This window comes from Coffea eugenioides, chromosome 10, assembly GCF_003713205.1.
Source record: "Coffea eugenioides isolate CCC68of chromosome 10, Ceug_1.0, whole genome shotgun sequence".
Lineage (NCBI taxonomy): Eukaryota > Viridiplantae > Streptophyta > Magnoliopsida > Gentianales > Rubiaceae > Coffea > Coffea eugenioides.
In genome coordinates, this window is record NC_040044.1 from 21,474,023 (window position 1) to 21,482,470 (window position 8,448).

Below are 8,448 nucleotides of genomic sequence, written 5' to 3' on the forward strand. Positions count from 1 at the left end.
ACTGACCCCTGACGGGAAATTTTAAAATCGGGACTGACCCGAGATAGAGATTTAAATGGGACTGACCCGAACAGGAATGTAAATTTGGGATAGACCCACGGGATAGACCCGAACAGAAATGTGAAATTGGGATTGACTAGAGAAGGAAATTCAAATCATGGGACTGGCCCGAACAAGCTTTAATCACGGGACTGACCCGAACAGGCTTTGAATTGTGGGACTGACCCGCATAAGCTTTGAATCGTGGGACTGACCCGAAAATGCTTTTGATCGTGGGACTGACCCGAAAATGCTTTTAATGCGTGGGACTGACCCCGAAAAATGCGTTTGATGTATCGGGGACTGACCCGAAAATGCTATTGATCGCGTGGACTGACCCGAAAACAGCTTTTGATCGGTGGGACTTGCCCGAAAATGGCTTTTTGATCGTGGGGACTGACCCGACTAAGATTTTAATGCGGCGGGGAGCTGACCCCGAACAGGCTTTGAATCGCGGGGCTGACGCCGCATAAGCTTTGAATCGTGTCGGACTGACCCGAAAATGCTTTGAATCGTTGGGACTGAACCCGAAAATGCTTTGATCGTGGGACTGACCCGAATGAGCTTTCGATCAAGGGACTGACCGAACATGCTTTTGGATCGTTGGGACTGACCCGAAAATGCTTTGATCGTTGGGACTGACCCGAAATAAGCTTGGATCATGGGACTGACCCGACAATGCTTTTGATCATGGACTGACCCGGAAAATGCCTTTGATCGGTGGGCTTTGACCCGAAAATGCTTTGATCGTTGGACCTGACCCGAAAATGCTTTGAATGTGGGACTGACCCGAAAATGCTTTTGATCGTGGGACTAGACCCGAAAATTCTTTTGATCGTCGGGAGCTTGACCCAATAGATCTATCGCGGAACTGACCCGAACAGGCTTTTGAATCGCGGGCTGACGCCGCAATAAACTTTTGACTCGTGGGACTGACCGAAAAATGCTTTGAATCGTGGGAACTGACCCGAAAATGCCTTTTGGATAATGGGACTGACCCGAAAATTACTCTTTGATCGTGGGACCGACCGCGAATAGCTTTTGATCATGGACTGAACCAAACCTGCTTTTGATCGTCGGACCTGACCCCGAATGAGCTTTTGATCATGGGACTAGACGAATGCTTTTGATCGTGGGAACTGACCCGAAAATGCTTTTGATCGTGGGACTGACCCGAATGCTTTTGATCATGGGACTGACCCGAATGCTTTTGATCGTGGGACTGACCCGAATGCTTTTGATCGTGGGACTGACCCGAATGCTTTTGATCGTGGGACTGACCCGAAAATGCTTTTGCTCGTGGGACTGACCCAAAAAATGCTTTTGATCCTGGGACTGACCCGAAAATGATTTAAAATTGGGATAGACCCACGGGATCTTTGGAATGTTGGCGGCACAAAATCCAGGCCCAACGTGATTTTTAGAATGGTCAGTGGGATAAGACCCAATCCTGCCATCCAATTGGTGAAGAAATTGAATTTGATTCGTCAAAATACAAAAAATTAAATTTGATTTTCCAAGAAACAATATTTTGAACTTGTTTTTTTTGATTTTTTGAATTTTTCTGATTTTTCGAGAGAATCTTTTTCACAAATAATTTGCCCCAGTGTAGGGCCCTTCTCCCTTCTTTCTCCTCTCTTTCTTCGGCATCGGCCTTCCATATCACCAGACGCTCTTTCGTCGATTTCAACTATGAATACCTGCACAGGGCTTACATGCACTCAAATGAGCGTGACTGATTTGAAAAATGCATTATTTTGATTCTTGGACGAAATCCTCAATTGGACTACAAAAATATTTGCCCCTGTGTGGGCTTATTTTGCGAAATTTTGCAAATAAAAATTTTGCCCCAGTTTGGGCCCATTTGATTGCAAAAATTGGTTTAGATGATTTCCCATTTACTTGAACAAAGAAAAACCGCACTTTCTAAAATTTAGAAAAGAATGCACATACAACAATGTGAAGAAACTTTAATCGTCAAGTTTGAACTCATGCAGAAATTTCATGATGAATTCCTCGAAATAACACCAAATTTAAGAAGAAGATTTCTTCCTTACTTTTAGCATTGGTGCTTAGGGTAATGGGTCACCACTTCTGGTTGACTCATCTTTTCAGGACCAATCAGGTGACTTTATTTTTTGAAATGGCCAAGGAAATGGGAGATAAGAATCTGTCTCATTTTTGTGCCCCAGTTGTATGTAATCCATTCAATGTCACATCTTAGTGAAAGCAAAGAGTTTGTTACCCTTATTTTCAAGAAAACTTAGTCAACATACAAGCTTTCTAGGCTTGTAACGTATGGACAGAAGTGATAGCTAAACATGTGGAAACGGGTTATGCCCTTATGATCACAAATGATTTGATGAATTTCTTATGAGCATGATCCTCACTTTGGATTGTCATGAAAGAATAAGTCAACGATGGACTTTATTAGCTTGTAATTTGGCTTGAAAACGATAGTTTAAGACTTTCAAGGATATTGCACCATAGATCGCATTTTTCCAAAATTGCCCCTATTTTGAAATCAAAAGATCTCAGACTTTGTTTGCATTTTTCTTATCACTCACCAGAGACTTCAGCGCCGAATTTTTCTGCATTTTCTTGCATATACTTTTCTTTCTTTGCTTTTTGCCTCTTTTCCCTTTCCCTCGAGCTGATGGGTTTTCACATGGTGAGTAGCGTCAACCTCATACTCAAGCAATTCAGAAATACAGCTAAAATTTTCCGGCATTACAAATTTCCTTGACAGGGCCATTGCAAAGAACAGGAGTCAGGACTTTCGGCTTTGTAATGGGGTCAGGTGGGGTGCTTAGAAAAGTTAAGGCCTGAAAACGGATTTCAAAAGTGGTTTGAAGAATCTGAGATCGCATTGTTGCGCCAAACCCTATTTTAGGGTAAAATCAGAATTTGCCTCGGTTTTTGCTCAATTGAGGCTTTTCACTTTCATTTCCTTTTTCCTTTTGACTTTTCGGCCTTTTGCCATTCTTTTGAACTTTCATAAAATTTGCCCCAATTTATTTTTGAACTGAGGTTCTCTTTTCTTCCTTTGTTTTTGATCTTGTTGCTTTTCACTTTTCACTTCTCGAAATTTTCTTTTCAACTCAAACTCGCCCCCAGTGTGGGGTTTGCGATTCTCAGGGGTTGCCAAACGAAATAATTTATTCTGATGGCTCAAAAGGGATAACTAGGGATAAAGTGTTTGATTGGAAAAGAAGATGGCCTGACTTGTATTCCATTCCTTACAACAACTCTGAAAGGAAACTTTCGTTAATGCGAAATTTTTTGCGTGTATCTGAATTAATTGACTGAGGAAGACCCTTGCTCATCCATATTTGTGAAACATAGGCGATTCACATGGACAAAAACCCTTCCTTTTCTTTTTTCAAACTTGGAACCCAAGTGGAATCAAATTTCCCCAATTTGCAGTTCCCTCCTTATTCTAGCATTTTTGCTTTTTCCCTTTTTCCTTTTTTCTTTTTTTGTTTTTTTTTGAAAATTCTCCAATCTCCCTCCCCAATGTGGGGTACGACCATGAGTGCATTAGAAAAGAACCACCAATTTTAGCTCAAAATGGGGATGCAAGGGGTGATCAGTGTTTAGGTTGTAGAAACGACGGCCAAAGCATCATTCTTACACCTCATGACAACCAAAGTAACGAAACGGTTATTGAAAATCCATTCCCCTATTTGATATTTGAAAATTTTCCAATATAGGGTAGTGATCATTAGGGCTCTTATCTGAAACGAAATTATTCTTTTCATAGGCTCAAATGGGAGAGCAAGTGATAAAAATCTGTATAGGTAGAGAAAAGAATGCTCGAAGTATCATTCCAAATTTTCAAAACAAACAAGAATAATGCACATTTTTGCTTTCACTTAGATGTGAATTGAATCCGGTTAAACCAATGGGGATTTTTCCAAGCAAAGATTGTCCCAATTTGCAATTTATCAATCAATGTGACTGACTTTATTTTGGGGTTAAATGAAGGAGAAAAGGTATCTCATTGGGCCTTTTGAGTGACCATTTTTTAATTCTGAACACTCTTATTGTGAATTTTCAGGTCGGAGGTTGAAAAAATCCCAATTTAGTCTTATTTCTTAAAATTCATCATGAAATCTCCAATGAATAAGAATAAAGAATGATATGTACATAAATATACACAAAACAATGATTGTCCAAACAGTTTATTGCTGAAAAAGTTTGAAACAAATTTTCTCATTCAATTACGATACAAGTGAGAAGGGAGAAACTTGTAAAGAGCTCCACATATACACTTTTGTCTCCTTTTCAAATATACAAAATTTCCCTTTGGAAAACAATTACAACATCTCTCAGAGGGTTTTCATCGTAGGATCCGCCCAAGAATCAAATAACACTTGTAATCTTCAAACTTTATTGGATTAAAATTATCATCAGATATAGAAGAACATTTTCGTCTTATTGAAATATTTTTATGAATGCAGGGGAGGGGGGAAACAAAAGAAAAATACCCCGAGTTAGTAGGCAAAACTGCAAAATCGGTATGCATGTCCTATGGGAGAACCCTTTTATGCCAAGGGTAGGCCTAGCATGAAAATGCAATCCTCCAGAGCAGGCACTATACAATACCTGATGGATCCAATCAGCTCATGGAGTGAAAAATAATTTTGAAAGAATTTGGTCAATTGGGGTGACGAGAGATTTGTCAAAATGAGGTCAACGTCCGAATAGATTGATCACCTTTGATTTGCAAAAGGCACGGGTTTGACCTTGACGAACCTCCCATCGAAAAGATTGGAATTCGTTTTAACAAATTTTCTCAGTGAATTACGGGTCAAAACCCTAATTGATCAAATGATTGGATGCAATGGACGATTTTCTCAAAATCGACTAGGTTTTCCATTTTGAAATTCGACATTTGAAATCCTAATTGGTCAAATGAAATTGACAATTTATTAAAAATCGACCGGATTACCCTAGAAAGGGAAACAGGTCAAATGAATTGAATGAAATTTAATTTATCCAAAATTAATCAGATCACCCTAAAAAGGGTAAATTGATCAAATAGATTGAACGAAACTTGATTTGTTCAAAATCGGCTCAGCTGCCCTAAAAATGGGTAAATTGGGCAAAAGACCCTAAAAAGAGTAATTCGATCAATTGAATTGACAATTTATTCAAAAGCGACCGAATGACCCTAAAAGGGGTAAATTGGTCAAAAGACCCTAAAAGGGTAAATTGGTCAAATGAATTGAATGAAATGAATTTATTCAAAAACGATTAGATTGAACTAAAATTGAATGAATTGGAAAAAAGTGGATTGGATAAGATGGATGATTTGTTCGAAAATCGATTGAATTATTCGCCCACTGGGTGGTTTCAAGAAATCATTACAATGCCTTGGTCTATGAGCCTCTAAAATCAAAATTTGGCCTCTATATTTATCGTCTCAACAATGAGGAATCATTTGTGAATTTTCTTCGAATTAATGTCCTTTTACGCAAGGGAATTTTACCAATTTTGAGAAAATGGCCAAAAAGTGATTATTAGATGCTCATATTCCAAAAATTGCTTCATGAAAATGATCGGATCTTTACCTTACCTTGTGCACTACCCCTTTCGGATGGTACGAGAAAGGTAAACGTGCAAGTCTCATTTGGATTATATATCCGAGACATGGGGTGGTTTATTCCTAACACGGGATCCCCTAAATGGCATTCCCTTTCTAGGGTTTATGCATGATGCCAGTTTATTAAAGCAGTAAAACATGCAATTTGAAATGAAATCATGCTCTAAAAGGACCTTTTATACGCCAAGGTAGGCCTAGAATGATATGCAATTACTAATCTATGAATGCAATATTCCAAAATATTTAAACGTGCAATAACCTATCTATAAGGGTAGGTTTCTAAAAGGAGGTCGTACCAGACCTCTTATTTGCTAAAGTTTGTGAATGCAATGGGGACACAAAACCAAGAAAAGTTAGCTCAGCCAGATAAATGCACATAACACATTGTCATAACAAGATAAAGCAATCAAAGAAATAAAGCAATAAAAAGGAGAAAGGGGTTGGACCCCTCCCCTCGTGAATCGTGTCCCTAATTTAGGGTAAGGCCGACTCTACCCTAGGCAAGCTATCATGGATGCATGAGGTTGGGGTTCACTAATGCATCTAGACTCGATGAGCTCAGGTCCCCGAGCCTTCAGACTTAGAAACCAAGGGTCACCAATCCCAAGGTTCTTTGTCGGTGGCTCGAGCGATTCCCCAAACACCGCTACGCACACATCGTGTCACGGCTACGTGTTTGAGTGAATCTATCAAAACCTCAATCTTCGACCAAAAGCTAAAGGCTATCAACCAATAGCTTTAAGCGGAAGATTGAGTGACCCATTGGAACATGCTACACACACATCGTGTCGTGATCACATGTCCAAGTGAGTCACCTAATCCTAATAGGGTGGAGTGGCGTGACAAGCCACTAAAGAAAAATAAAAGGGATAAAAGAAGTAAAGCGTATGCTCGTATGCTAGTGCTTGTTTGGAGGGGAAGGGTCAAGAACCCACGCAAGGCTCTAGGGTAAGTCCCCCACCCAAATGCAATGCAAAGCGCTACATGAAACAAGTAAAATATACATCCAATCAACTGTCGCGCCCCACTTTTTGAAATGTGTGTGTGTGTTGTGGTGTGGTGGTGTGAGTGTGTAATATACATGTGAACGTGTGCGGAATGAAAAGTAAAAGGCCATGGGACTTAGAATGCGACGATTTGGCCAAGTGAAGTTCAAAAGGGTTTTTTGTAACAAAAATGGAGTCGCCACTTGGTATAGAGTCAGGGTGTACCAAGGCACCCAAAAATGATTTTTGTTTTTGAATAAAAAAGTAAATAAACCCTTTTTGAGAACTTTTGGGTCTGCGTAACCAAAAGAGGGATCGGGGGTCACATTTGACGAAGGGGAAGGCAAGGATAAAAATCCAAGGCACCCCTTCGACCTAGCCAAGGCTAGTTGCGTGACTTAAACCAATTTTTCCTAATTTTTCTACCCAAGGTATGTATCGCGTGTTGGATATGTCTATATGAATACAAAAACCTAGACCTAGGGGGACATGGGGGAAATTTCTCTTCAAAGGTTGAGTGGTGCCAATCACATTAATTGTGAAGCCCAATAATGATCCTTTTGGAGAGGTCACACCTAAACCTAAATGACGTGAAAAATGAGTGGAATGCATGCCATGTGAAAGTGTGAGTTTGTGTGAAGTGAGAAAAATGATAAAAGTAATAAGGTAAGAGTGAAGGTGTGCAAATGTATATGAAAGTACTCGTGTGCGAGTGAAGATAAAAATGTTCGTGTGCAAGTGAAGATAAAAGGGTGTATGTGTGCAAGTGAAGATAAAAAAATGTTCGTGTGCAAGTGAAGATAAAAAAGGTGCATGTGTGCAAATGAGACAAAGGTGAAAGTGTAATGATAGAGTGGATTGAGAATGCATGAGCCTAGGGAATTCATGCATATTGGGTACGGGGAGACCTAAATCGTGACTTGATTTGCCCTTTTATAGAGGGAATATAAGCGTGCTAAGGCTTAGAAAAAGCCACACTCGTCTATATCCCATATTTAAGGGGACTCTCACGCAAATGTACCCTAACTAGCATGAGATGCAAAGAATCCTAAAATGAGGGAAAAGGGGCTCGAGGAGCATGCCAAATGATAAAACTAAGAAAAATGCATGACATGTAGTGAACATGCAAATATGCACTAACAAAAAGGGATGGCCTAATGAGCCACAACTAGCATTGGACTAGTGTGGTGACGTACATTCATCCATTCCATTCATTCATGGTTATGAAAGCAAGTAGACATGCCAAAACACTCGTAAACACGTAGCACGTAGCACTTAGCATGCTCGACTAGATGCAAGAGCCTACTAAAGCAATTAAACATGTAGCAACAAAAACAAGCAACCAAGGGGAAGGGGAAATGGACCAGATGCTCTACGAGCCCTAGCTATTACAAGCCAAGAGGTGTACACATACCCCATGAAAACATAAAGGGAAAGGGTGAATGGACCAGATGCTCTCCGAGCCCCTATCTATTACAAGCCAAGAGGTGTACACATACCCCATGAAAGCATAAAGGGGAAGGGGAAATGGACCAGATGCTCTCCGAGCCCTATCTATTACAAGCCAAGAGGTGTACACATACCCCATAAAACTTAAATAAAAGTAAAAACAAGCAAATGCAGGCAAAGAGGTAAGGAAAGCGAAGTAGACAGGCATATTCACATAACACATAGGAGCACGTAGGGTCAAATGAAGTGCAAATGAGGGATAGAGTGTACCTCCCTTGAATTGACGCCCTAATGAGGTGAAGTTACTAATTTACCCTCCAAAATAATAAAAAGGTCAAGGTACCACTTAAATTATCAAATAAATCA